Here is a 13,963-nt window from a genome sequence, read left to right as displayed (position 1 = left end):
ATGGTTTACTGCAGTGAAAGGACAGAGATTAAAATCAGCAAAGGCAAAAGGTGCAGAGGGCAAGGGCCAGGAGAGACCAGGTGTGAGCTTCCAGTTGTCGTGTCCCAGTGGAATTGCATGGACAGCACTTATTTCTCCCAGCAATTATGTGTGACAACACATATGGAACCATGGAAGCCCACCTGAGCCTTGGTGTCCAGAGATTTTATCAGGGTCTGTCATGTAGGCATGGAGTTCCTGCTGACCTTCACAACTCACTCTTTAGTCCCCCCAGAGGTCAAACTAATACAGCATTGCCAGGGTCCCAGGTAAACAAAAACAGGCATTCATCATCAGCTACACTGTCAGCACAGACTACCTGGCATGGATTAAGGCCCCAGGTAAACAAAGACACTTTTATCAGGCAGGATATTCCAGGGGCTTAGAGGTCATCTTTCAGGAGGCAGTCTAGGGCGAGTCCTTTATTTGGGATGTGCAGGCTTTGAGCACCCTTTATCCTCTGAGTTAACCCTTTACTTCATACACCCCATGGTTGGGAATAGGGGAAGCAACTCCCATGGGGATGAGTAATTGGGACTTGTAGCCCTGACTCTTGACTTTTGGGGCTAATTGGCCTGGACATCCCCATGCTGGTGTCAGGGGGCTCTGTGTCTCCTTACTACACAAGGGTGGACGTTGGACTTTTAGCGTTATTTTCTTACAGCCTAATGAACCAAGTGGGACATTACATGAGACCTTACTAAAGGTGTGGGGAAAACACAAGTAAACAGAAGGTAACATGATTCTAGCTGCTATAGATATAACTCAACTCCATGATCCTTTTGTCCAAGAAACATGACATTAATTTTTCCTAAATCAAATTAAGCTTCATTTGAGCACCTACCTCTCCCAAAGAGGGGAGGGAAATTAAAGCATGGGTGTGTTTTGAGATGCTCCATCCTCCATTCCTTAGGATCCTAAGAGAACCCTTGAACATAAGCAATTGAGAGAACTTGGGAGAAGAGCTCCAGAAATCTTTAAGGTATTTTCAGTCACCATGGAGACAATTATGGTCAAAGTTTGGAAATAGTCCATGCAAAGGCAAAAGGCTCCTCCACTTATAAAACATCCTACTCTACATTTGACCAAGGGTAACTTTTTTTGAGATCCCAGTCTCAAACCAGAATTTCAGCTTCTAGCCCCACCCACCCCATGGTCAGTGTTCTGTGTCCCCAGAGGGCTCCTCCGGAAGCAGGGTATATTAGTTTTCTAGGGCTAACATGACAAAGTACCACAGACTGGGTGGCTTAAACAACAGAAATTTATTTTTGTTTTGGAGGTTGGAAGTCTGAGATCAAAGTGCCAGGAGGGTTAGTTTCTTCTGAGGCCCCTCTCCTTGGCTTATAGATGGCCGTCTTCTCACTGTGTCTTCACGTGGTCTTCTCTGTGTGTGTGTCTGTGTCCTAATCTCCTCTTCTTATCAGGACACCAGTCAAATTGGAGTAGGGCCCACCTGAATGAACTCATTTTAACTTAACTACCTCTTTAAAGACCCTCTCTCCAAATACAGTCACATTCCGAGGTATGGGGAGTTAGGACTTCAACATATGAATTTTGGGGAGACACAACTCAGGCCATCACACAAGGTGTGACATACCATCAAGGGATGCATGACTTATCTCCTCCAATCCTTGGAAACTCCTCCAGCTCTATTTTCTTTATAAGTCTGGGTTTTAAAGAATAAAGGAACAAGGGAAACATAGATCACTTTTTTGTTGGGGGGGGGGATTGTGGCTTGGATTTGATTTTATCCCCTGGGGCAAGAGAAATATAGATCATTTTTTGAGGGGAATTGTGGATTGGATTAGATAATCTTCTCATTCTTTCAATCCTTCATGCCACCCAGAACAAGATAAATTTATCTCTGACCACAGAAGTTATCTGTTGTAAAATATGTGACCTGCTTTCTGGGTTTATCCTGAAAAGAGAAGATGGATGTAACGTGGGGTGTGATCAAAAGCAGGCTGGAAGCTACAAGCAAGAGATGGAAACTCATGAGGATGGAATAAAGCCTGTGACCAACTGTGTGGCTTCTGACCTCAGTGATGAGGGTATTCTGCAGAACCCAGAGCCCTTTGTCCTGGAGATAAATACACACACTTGGCCCAAGAGGCAGAGAGATTCAAAGAGGATCTAGCAGAATGTAGAACAGTTGCAGCTCCATCTGTTGCTTCATGTCAGTGAGGCAAATCAATAGATCTTCAGCAGTATGAATGTGTGCGTGTTTGTGTGTGTGTGTGTGTGTATTTCCACAAATAGCAGCTGCTTCCTGTAACCCTCCAAATATGCCAAGAATCTTCCTTATCAGCTGTATTAGTTTCCTGTGGCTGCTGTTACCCATTACCACAATGTAGGTGGCTTATAAGAACAGAAATTAATTTTCTTACAGTTCAGGAGGCCAAAAATCCAAAGTCAAGGTATCAGTAGGGGTGCACGCCCTGTAAAGTCTTTAGGGGAGGATCCTTCTTTGCCTCTTCCAGCTTCTGGTGGCTCCAGGAGTTCCTTGGCTTGTGGCCGCATCACTCCAATTTCTGCCTTTACATCATAGGGCTTTCTCTTCTTTGTGTCTGTCCTCTTCTGTATCTTATAAGGACAATTGTCATTGGATTTAGGGCACACCTAAGTAATCCATAATTATGTCATCTCAAGATCCTTAACTAAATGAAATTGGCGAAGACGCTTTTTCTAAATAAGGTCACATTCACAGGTTCTGAGTAGGCATATCTTTTGCGGGGCTGCCAATCAAGCCACTCTATGGCTCAGGAAATGTAGCTCAGTCTATTTAAGACAAAGATTTTAGTGGTCCCAGGCAGTGGAGTTGTGAGTCAGGCAAGGGAAAACAGCCGTAAAGGGTATGTTTATCAAACCAGTTACCAACATGGTCAACTGGGATTCCTGCTGGGGAACGACTGGAGCCAGTGTAATATATGTGCTTCAGACTTATCTCACCCAATAAGCAAGTGAGTTATACACCAGCTCCTGTCAGTCTTTGGTTAAGGAGTGATTCTTGGGGCATTAATTCTCTGTGTACGTGGACAGGGAAGACTAGAGAAATTCTTCAGGCAAAAGATGCAGATGTGAAAATTTGAAGCCAGACAGAATGCACTAAAATGGAAAATGATGATGGGATATCTTGTATATTATGCTTCTCCATCCTACCTTCCTGGAATGCAGTTGCAATGGCTGGAAGGGCAGAAGCTATTTTGTGATCATGAGGGTGAAAACCCCATGCTAAAGGTGGTAGAGCAGAAAAGTAGAAGGATCCTGAGTACTTGAGGGCCAGCCTAGAACTGCTTAGCTCTAGAATTCATGTTTCAGGAGGAAAAAAGCTTTTTTGGTTAGGCCATGTAGTCTGGTTTCTACCATATGTAGCCAATTGCATTTTTTAACAGGAATAGGAGAAATTTGCTAGCAACATACCTGATCACCTTGACGGGGCATCCCTGTAGAGTGTTATAAAGAAAAGGCAGCATCCTTCTACAGTCATACTCTCTGATAGAACTTTGTGAAATGTTCTCTATCTATATTGTCCACTATGGTGGACTAGCCATGCATAGCTTATTGAGCACTTGATATGTAGCTGGAATGACTGAGGCACTGAATTTTTAAAGTTTTTATTTATTTTTCATTATTTTAGACTTAGCCATATGTGGCCAATAGCTACCATATTGTATTGGACAGCACAGTTTTAAGGAATATTGTCTTTGGGGTAATGGAGCTATTTTAGTAGCATTAGGAGTGGGAGCTCTGATCCCTGTCCTAGAGTGTAGGGTTCAAGTTTCTTTATTTGACCTCATATCTATGACTAAAGTGAAACTGAGGGTTCCTTCTAAGGATGAGTATTTCTGGCTGAGACTCCAAAGCTGCTGTCCCTCTATGACCCCTTGAGGGGTCACATTCCTCTTAGAGCAGCTGAGACCTTGAAGTGACAAAGCTCAAGCCCAGATTTATAAATGACTGAGGAAAGGAGCTTCTTGTCTTGGAGATAAGGGAAATCAAAACCACAATGAGATATCACCTCACACCTGTCAGAATGGCTATCATGGAAAGACCACAAATAACAAATGTTGGCAAGGATGTAGAGAAAAGGGGACTCTAGTACACTCTTGGTGGGAATGTAAACTGGTGCCGCTGGAGTTTATATATATAAACTGGTGTGTGTGTATACACACACACAATGGAATATTACTCAGCCATAAAAAGAATGCAATTCTGCTATTTACAGCAAGATGGATGGACCTACAGAGTATTATGCTTAGTGAAATAAGTCAGAGACAGACATATTCTGTATGATATCACTTCTATGTGGAATCTGAAAAAAAAAGAATGTGTACACAAAATAGGAAAAGACTCACAGATATAGAAAAGAAACCGTGGTTACCAAGGGGGGAGAGGGAAGGGGGGAGGGACAAATTAGGGGTATGGGATTAACAGATACAAAGTACTATGTATAAAATAGATAAGCAACGAAGATATACTGTATAGCACAGGGAATTATAGCCATTATCTTATAATAATCTATAATGGAGTATAATCTGCAAAAATACTGAATCGCTATGCTGTACACCTGAAACTAATATAATATTGTAAGTCAACTATACTTCAATTTAAAAAAACCCCAGAAAAAACCAATAAGAATAGAAAACCTTAAGATGATAAAAGATCAAAGTAGGTAAATAAAAATTTAGAAGGAATAGATACAAGTAAATATATATATATGACACTGTGCTCACCCTGATCACAATGAAAGGAAGTCAGATTAAAATATTAGGGGAATCTTAATAAATCTTACTCTAGGGTTTGATTTATTTCTGAGCCTACAGCCTCAGAGACAGAATATTTCTTGCTGGGGGAGCTGACTTCCAGAAATAAGAGTTTTTATATTACAGGGTTCCTGTTTCCTTGGAAATTGAGCTATTATTACAATAAGGTTTGACTAGAGACAACATAATACTGTGCTTAAGAGAGTGGTCTGATTTTTTTCTCTTTTTTTAAAATTCATTTTTATTGGAGTACAGTTGATTTACAATGTTGTGTTAGTTTTTGCTGTACAGCAAAGTGAATCCGTTATACATATACATGTATCCACTCTTTTTAAGATTCTTTTCCCATATAGGTCATTACAGAGGATTGAGTAGAGTTCCCCGAGAGTGGTCTGATTTAGACAGCCTTGGGTTTGAGCCTCCCTTCCTCACATGTATGACTTTGAGCTAGTTATCAGATTACCATAATCTCTTACTTCCTCATCTGTAACTAGGGAAATGATAGTCATCACATAAAAGTGTTATTAGAAAACCTCAATGAGATAATGTATTTAAAGTGCTGAAACAGTGCTAGCATATACCTAGTGCTGCTATTTTTGTTATCTATATCAATATCAAAAACGGAATCTATTTTCTAGCTCATAAGCTTTTATTAAATCAACACATTTGCATTTTTTGGTCCCGACTCTGTGTTTAATCATGCACTCATCCATTTTTCATGCCATTCAACAATATTCACTGGGCATAAAATTCTTCCTAAGAAATGTACTAGGCACTGCAGTTTCAAATATGGATAAGATATAGTTCAGAAATTCAAGATATCCATATTATGGATGAGTAGAGAAATTCACTAAGTTTGATGTGACTGAAAGGAAAGTGAATCAGAAAAAAAAGGCATTTTGAGTTGATTTCATTCACATAACCTCAGAAAACGTCTCTGTAAATGAGTTTGCTGGGCAACATTTCCATAATAGGTAAACATCCCATCACTTCGAGGATATATATTAAATATATGAGAATCTATTTTTTTTTAAGAAATTTAAGTCGTCACTGGATATAACTGAGAAAATAACCAGGTTTTATTCATATGAAATTAAAATGATTACAAAGTGAAAAAGGGAACCTAAGATATAACCTGAAGGAAAGTAGAGAGGGCAGTGAAGACCCAAGGAAAGTTTTGCTTTAAAACGTGAATATTAGGAAAGATAAAAATATTAAATGAAGGAAGCCAGGATTTCTGGTCCTCAATATTATGTGCCTAGTTACTTATGAGGGTCCTGTAAAGGCCCCATCACTGAGAGATGGTGCCCTGCTGAGGGGTCTCACCAGAGCTCCCTTCATGTCCCTGTTCCTCAGACTGTAGATGAAGGGGTTCAGCATGGGGGTGACCATGGTGTACATCACCGAAGCCACCAGACTTATCCTAGAGCATGAAGTGGCTATAGAACTAAGGTAGACCCCAAGGCCTCTGCCCTAGAACAAGGAAACCACCGAGAGGTGAGACCCACAGGGGGAAAAGGCTTTGTACTTGCCCCCGGCTGATGAAATTCTCAGGATGGAAGAGAAAATTTGCAAATAAGAAAAGAAGGTCCCAGAGAGAGGAAAAACACCTAGGACAATAGTCACAAAATACACCGTTATGTTATTGGTGGGCGTGTTCATACAGGTGAGCTTCAGGACTTCAGGAAAATCACAAAAGAAGTGTGTGATATTCATGTTTCTGCAGAAAGCCTCAAAAGGGTCACGGTCTTGAGCAGGGATCCCATGACATTGATGCACCAGGACCCCAGAGCCAGCAGCCCACAGAGCTGGGGGTTCACGATGACCGTGTAGTGCAGGGGATGACAGATGGCCATGAAGCAGTCATAGTCCATCAAGTCAGGAGTACATTGTCTAGGCATCCAAACACAATTAAAAGAAAATACCTGGCTGAGACAGCCTGCATAGGGGATAACTTTGCTCTGTGTCTGGAGGTTTAGCAACATCTTTGGGATGGTGGTGGAGGTGAAACAGATGTCAGCCAAGGACAGCTTGGAGAGGAAGAAGTACATGGGAGTGTGGAGGTGGGAGTCTGAGACGATGGCCAGGATGATGGGCAGGTTCCCAGTGAATGTGATCAAGTACCTGGACAGAAACAGCCCAAAGAGGAGAGGTTGCAGGTCTGGGCCCTCTGTGAATCCCAGGAGGAGAAAGTTCCTGACTCCTGTTTGGTTTCCTCTTTCCATGAGTCTGTTGGGCTTGCCAACAAGGAGGAAAAAAAGCAATACAAAATTTACTCTAAATAAATATTCCCCAGAGTGACAAAAAAAAATATCCTTAATCCAAACCCAGGGAATTCATAAAGTCATTCATTTTGGCTAAGGGTTGGCTTTCTTGGATGACAGATTGTGGTTACTGTTGCTACCTAGAAAAATTGTCTCTAAGTCCAGCAGTTCTCAAATTGTGGTTCCTGGCCAGCACCATCAGCAACCCCTGGAAATGTTAGAAACGCACATCTTTAGGCTCATCTGACCTACTGAATCTAATACTCTGGGTGTGAAGCCAGCACGCTGTGCTTTAAGAAGCCCTTCTGAGAATTCTCACACACACAAGTTTGAGGAGCACTGCTTGCCTGCATCCCTAAGCAATCATCCTTTCCCAGCTCCCCGGGGACTGCTCTTGTATTTTCTGCTTAGTGTTTATGAGAATGGGAAATTCCTTAACTCTAGGCAGATCTTCCAATCATTGAGAGGTTCTTTCATTGTGCTGCCTTTCTGTCATTTCTATATCTTAGATCCTCTGGACCTTGGGTGCTCCTTCTGTTAAAAAATAATAACCCACATTATCATTAATCATCATTTACATTTCATTTGTATTATCATTGTCCCTATATAAATTTGACCAAAATTGAATTTCTAAATATGGTGTCCTAGAGTTTCTAAATATCGAGTTTGTCTTCATCTAATTTCATCTTTTATTTTTAGCTTTACTGAAGTATAAAACGATTTACAAAAACTTGCACATATGTGATGTATATATATCTCTGTAAGTTTGGGCATAAGCATTCACCCCGATACCATCACCACAATCAAGTTAATAAACATATCTATCACCTCCAAAAATTTCCTTGTATTCTTTTGTGTGTTTGTTTTTTGTGTGTGGTAAGAGCCTTAAAATCTGTCCCCTAACATATTTTTTTTTTACATTCAAATAACTGTATTAAATGGATTGAATAAATATCTAACACTATCCCAAAGAAAATGTATATAATAACAATAAATTAATCACACCAAAATGGGTCTGTAATTTAAGATGAAATGGACAAAATCTTGGAAATAAAGAATAGGAAAATATACCTTTTAATACATAGTGGAGGAAGCAGTATTGAGGTTACAATTTTATCCTATATATAAAGGACTCAATCATGCTCATTAAAAAGATATGGTATCTTTAGTTGAATATGAAAGAATGTGTTCTACATCCTGAGAGATGATTACTATTTTTATTTTATTTATTTATTTATTAACGTCTTTATTGGAATATAATTGTTTTACAATGGTGTGTTAGTATCTGCTTTATCACAAAGTGAATCAGCTATACATATACATATATCCCCATATCACCTCCCTCTTGCGTCTCCCTCCCACCCTCCCTATCCCATCCCTCTAGGAGGTCACAAAGCACCGAGCTGATCTCCCTGTGCTATGCAGCTGCTTCCCACTAGCTATCTATTTTACATTTGGTAGTGTACATATGTGCATGCCACTCTCTCACTTCGTCCCAGCTTACCCTTCCCATTCCCCATGTCCTCAAGTCCATTCTCTACATCTGCGTCTTTATTCCTGTTCTTCCCCTAGGCTCTTCAGAACCGTTTTGTTTTTTTTTTTTTAGATTCCATATATATGTGTTAGCATATGGTATTTGTTTTTCCCTTTCTGACTTACTTCACTCTGTATGACAGACTCTAGCAACATCACTAATCATTAGAGAAGGGCAAATCAAAACTACAATGAGGTATCACCTCACACCTGTCAGAATGGCCATCATCAAAAAATCTACAAACAATAAATGCTGGAGAGGGTGTGGAGACAAGGGAACCCTCTTGCACTGTTGGTGGGAGTGTAAATTGATACCGCCACTATGGAGAACAGTATGGAGGTTCCTTAAAAAACTAAAACTAAAACTACCATACGACCCAGCAATCCCACTACTAGACATATACCCTGAGAAAACCATAATTCAAAAAGAGTCATGTACCACAATGTCCATTGCAGCACTATTTACAATAGGCAGGACATGGAAGCAACCTAAGTGTCCATCAACAGGTGAATGGATAAAGAAGATGTGGCACATATATACAATGGAATATTACTCAGCCATAAGAAGAAACGAAATTGAGTTATTTGTAGTGAGGTGGATGGACCTAGAGTCTGTCATACAGAGTGAAGAAAGTCAGAAAGAGAAAAACAAATACCGTATGTTAACACATATATATGGAATCTAAAAAACAAAAAAAAATTGGTCATGAAGAACCTAGGGGCAAGATTGGAATAAAGACCTACTAGAGAATGGACTTGAGGATATGGGGAGGGGGAAGGGTAAGCTGGGACAAAGTGAGAGTGTGGCATGGACATATATACACTACCAAACATAAAATAGGTAGCTAGTGGGAAGCAACTGCATAGCACGGGGAGATCAGCTCGGTGCTTTGTGTCCACATAGAGGGGTTGGTTAGGGAAGGGAGGGTGGGAGGGAGGGAGATGCAGGAGGGAAGAGGTATGAGGATATATGTATACGTATAACTGATTCACTTTGTTATAAAGCAGAAACTAACACACCATTGTAAAGCAATTATACTCCAATAAAGATGGTAAAAAAAAAAAAAAGAAATGAAGAGAACACAGTATGACATTGGTAGATGTGACTATACAAAATTTACATACACTCACAATTCCTCTAAATACATCTATACTTACATTAAAAAAAAACTAAAATCAAACAGCCAATTTTTGAGAAACTCGAATTCTCTGTTTGAGAGATTGCACTTAGAAAGAGGAATAGAAGTTCACAGATCCTACTATACAAAGGAGGAGTCACACAGATATTAGGAGATAGAGAAAGTAAATGGCTAAGAAATCTACGTACATATTCAGCCTCAGAGGTAATGAAACAATTGCAAAGTAAGGTCATTAGTACACCCTTCTTCATATCTTAGGTTTTTTTTTCAATTTTTTCACAGAAGATAATGTGAAGGGTATGCCTTTTGCAACTGCTGTTTCAAGGATGCATTTGCAATAATTCCTTGGTGTGGATCTTTCTCATCAATATGGAAACATGGTCAAATATACCCTGTCATAAAAATTAAAAAGAAATGCCCTTACTATGTTTTATATGCCTCCATCGCTAATGCCCTATTTTTATACTCCAGTTAATTAATAAGATATAGGACACTGTTTCACTTTTACTGGAAGCAGTTTATGCCTTTCATCCCTCTTCTAATTGGGCTTCCATTCCTGTCATTTAACTGGTATCACTGAACATTGCCTTACTGACTTCAGTGTTCAATTCTCTTTTTAGCATCATAAAAATACATTGATATTTAATCAAGCAAGCGAACAACCATAGTGGTCTCTGGGCTCTGGGCTAGGCTGAAATGGTTCTCCGGTGACCTCTGGTAAATATTCTCTCTGATCTTTTCCTGCAGTGTCTTTTGGGCTCTTGGAATCTCTTGCATGGGAACTCTGAGAGGAAGGTCTCCGTGTGGAAGTCTGAATCCATTCCTGGATGGTTGATAATGGAGACTGAAGCTCTGTCCCCAGATGACAGCAGAAAGGGGTCAAGCATTGGTCCTTTAGTCAGACTTAGGACTCCAAAAGCAACAACTGGGTCTTGTCTATGCCAAGGTTATACAAGCTCAGGGACTGCAGCAGAGGAGATGTTTACAGCTCTTTATATCTGTTCATTAGGTACATCCACTCTTGTTACTATATAACAAGACCCTGGTCTGGACAAAAAGGACTTTTTCTTCTGATTCTCTGTTCCCAGGGTACCAATTATAAGCCAGGAGATTTCAGTGTTTATTAATCCTTCTCCATTAACTCTCTTGCTTTCCAGAGGTCTAAACTCCCAGCACCTTATCCTAACCTTATTCTAACCCTGAATTTAAGTTTTCTCCAACATATGAGACTAAGGCAACTGTCTTAACTAGGTTCCTTGGATCATTAAAGCATTGACTTGTGATGGCTACACAGCCCATAAAACCCTTAGAAAATTATTATTCCCCACTTTTTGAGAGGGACAATTTTGTTACTCTAATATAAAACATCGGGCAGTGCACTCTTTGGCTTCCTGACACTTTTGCACAATTTCATTCCCACCAACAGTGTACAAAGATTCCCTTTTCTCCACATCCTATCCAACATCTGTTGTTTGTAGACATTTGATGATAGCAATTCTGAGGTGATGTTTCATTGTTGTTTTGATTTGCATTTCTCTAATAATTAGCAGTGTTCAGTGTCTTTTCACATGTTTGTTAGCTATCTGTATGTCTTCTATAGAAAAATGTCTATTCAGATCTTCAGCGCATTTTTTCATTGGGTTGTTCGGGTTTTTTTGATATTGAGTTGTATGAGTTGTTTGTATATTTGGGATATTAACCCCTTGTTGGCCATATTATTTGCAAATAAATTCTCCCATTCAGTAGGTTGTCTTTTCATTTTGTCAATGATTTCCTTTGCTGTGCAAAAATGTTTAAGCTTAATTAGGTCCCATTTGTTTATTTTTGTCTTTATTATTTCATTTGCCTTAGGAGATGGATCCAAGAAAATATTGCTATGATTTATGTCAAAAAGTTTTCTGCCTATGTACTCTTCTAGGACTTTTATGGTTCTGTTCTTACATTTAGGTCTTTAAAGCATTGTGAGTTTGTTTTTGTATATGATGTGAGGGAAGATTCTAATCTCATTGTTTTACATATGGCTGTCCAGTTTTCCCAGTACCACTTGTTGAAGAGGCTGTCTTTTCCCCGTTATATATATTCTTGCCTCCTTTGCCATAGAATAATTGACTATAGGTGCAGGGGTTTATTTCTGGGCTCTCTATTCTATTTCACTGATTTATGTGTCTGTTTTTGTGTTGATACCATGTTATTTTTATTACTGTAGCTTTGTAGTATGGTATGAAGTCTAGGATTGTTATACCTACAGCTTTGTTCTTTTTTTCTCAACATTGCTTTGGCAATTTGGGGTCTTCTCTGGTTCCATATGAATTTTAGGATTATTAGTTATAGTTCTGTGAAAAAGTCATGGGTATTTTGATGGGGATTGCACTTAATCCTTAGATTGCTTTGGGGAGTATGAACATTTTAACAATATTAATTCCTCCAATTCATGAACACAGGATATGCTTCCATTTCTTTGTACCATCTTCACTTTCCTTCGTCAACATTTTATAGTTTTCATCATACAGATCTTTCACCTCCTTGGTTAAGTTTATTACTAGGTATTTTATTCTTTTTGATGTGACTTTAAATGGGATTTTTTTGTGCTTCCTTTTCCTGATAGTTCATTATGAGTGTATAGAAAAGCAATAGATTTACGTATATTGATCTTGTATCCTGCAACTTTGCTGAATTAATTTATTATTTCTAACAGTTTTGGGGTGGAGACTTTAAAATTGTCTATATAAAATATAATGTCATCTGCAAATAGCAGCAGTTTAACCTCTTCCCTTCTAATTTGGATGCCTTTTATTTCTTTTTCTTGTCTGATTTCTGTGGCTAGAACTTCCAAATCTATGTTAAATAGAAGTGATGAGAGTGAGCCTCCTTGCCTTGTTCCTGAATTTAGTGGGAAAACTTTCAACTTTTCATCATTAAGCATTAATTGGCTGTGAGTTTGTTGTAAATGGCCTTTATTATGTTGAGATATGTTTCTCTGTACCCACTTTGATGAAAGCTTTTATCATGAATGGATGTTGAATTTTGTCAAATGCTTTTTCTGTGTCTATTGAGATGATTGTGTGATTTTTATCCTTGCTTTTGTTAATATGGTGTATCACATTGATTGATTTGTGAATGTTGAACCACACTTGTATCCCTGGAATAAATCCAACTTGATCATGCTGTATGATCCTTTGTATGTATTGTTGTATTTGCTTTGCTAATACTTTGTTGGGGGTTTTTGCATCTATATTCATCAAATATTGGCCTGTAATTTTCCTTTTTTTGTAGTGTCTTTGTCTGGTTTTGGTATCAGGGTAATGGTGGCCTCATAAAATTAATTTGGGAGTGTTCCGTCATCTTTGATTTTTTGATAAGTTTGAGAAGGATAGGTATTAGTTCTTCTTTATATGTTTGGTAGAATTCCCCTGTGATCTGTCTGATCCTGGACTTCTGTTTTCTAAGAGTTTTTTAAATTTCAAATTCAATTTCACTTCTAGTGATCAGTCTGTTCAAATTGTCTGTTTCTTCTTGAATTGGTCTTGGCAGAACTTTATTTTTCTAGAAATTTGTCCATCTCTTCTAGGTTGTCCAATTTGTTGGCATATACCTGTTCATAGTATTCTCTTATGACTTTTTGTATTTCTGTGGTATCAGTTGTTATTTCTCCTGTATGATTTCTATTTTATTTGGGTCCTCTCTCTTTTTCTCTTTGTGAGCCTGGCTAAAGGTTTATCAATTTTTGTCTGTCTTTAGAAAAAACAACTCTTGGTTTCATATATCTTTTCTATTGTTTTTTATCTCTATTTTATTTATTTCTGCTCTGATCTTTATAATTTCCTTCTTTCTGCTGACTTTGGGTTTTGTTTGTTCTTCTTTTTCTAATTATTTTAGGTAGTAGGTTAGGTTTTTTATTTTAGATTTTTCTTGTTTCTTGAGGGTGGCCTGTATCACTATGAACTTCCCTCTTAGAACTCTCATAGATTTTGGAAAGTTGTGTTTTCATCTTCATTCATCTCAAGGTATTTTCTGATTTCTTCTTTGATTTCTTCATTGACCCATTGGTTTTTTTAGTAGCATGTTGTTTAGTCTCTACATGCTTGTTCTTTCTCTAGTTGATTTCTAGTTTCATACCATTTGGGTCACAAAAAATGCTTGATATAATTTCTATCCTCTTAAATTTGTTGAGGCTTGTTTTGTGACTAAGCATGTGATCTATCCTGAAGAACCTTCCATGGACACT

General features: G+C 38.7%; 1 pseudogene across 1 annotated transcript; it reads right to left on the bottom strand.

Annotated features, from left to right (window-relative positions):
- Window positions 1-2: 2 nt before the first annotated feature.
- Window positions 3-9,438, bottom strand: LOC309658766 (olfactory receptor 7C2-like; annotated as a pseudogene). The gene has a single exon. The product of its transcript is annotated as an olfactory receptor 7C2-like (transcript).
- Window positions 9,439-13,963: the final 4,525 nt, after the last annotated feature.

The sequence above is a fragment of the Balaenoptera physalus genome (assembly GCF_965194825.1).
Source record: "Balaenoptera physalus genome assembly, chromosome: 3".
Taxonomy (NCBI): domain Eukaryota; kingdom Metazoa; phylum Chordata; class Mammalia; order Artiodactyla; family Balaenopteridae; genus Balaenoptera; species Balaenoptera physalus.
This window is presented reverse-complemented; position numbering and strand designations above follow the sequence as displayed.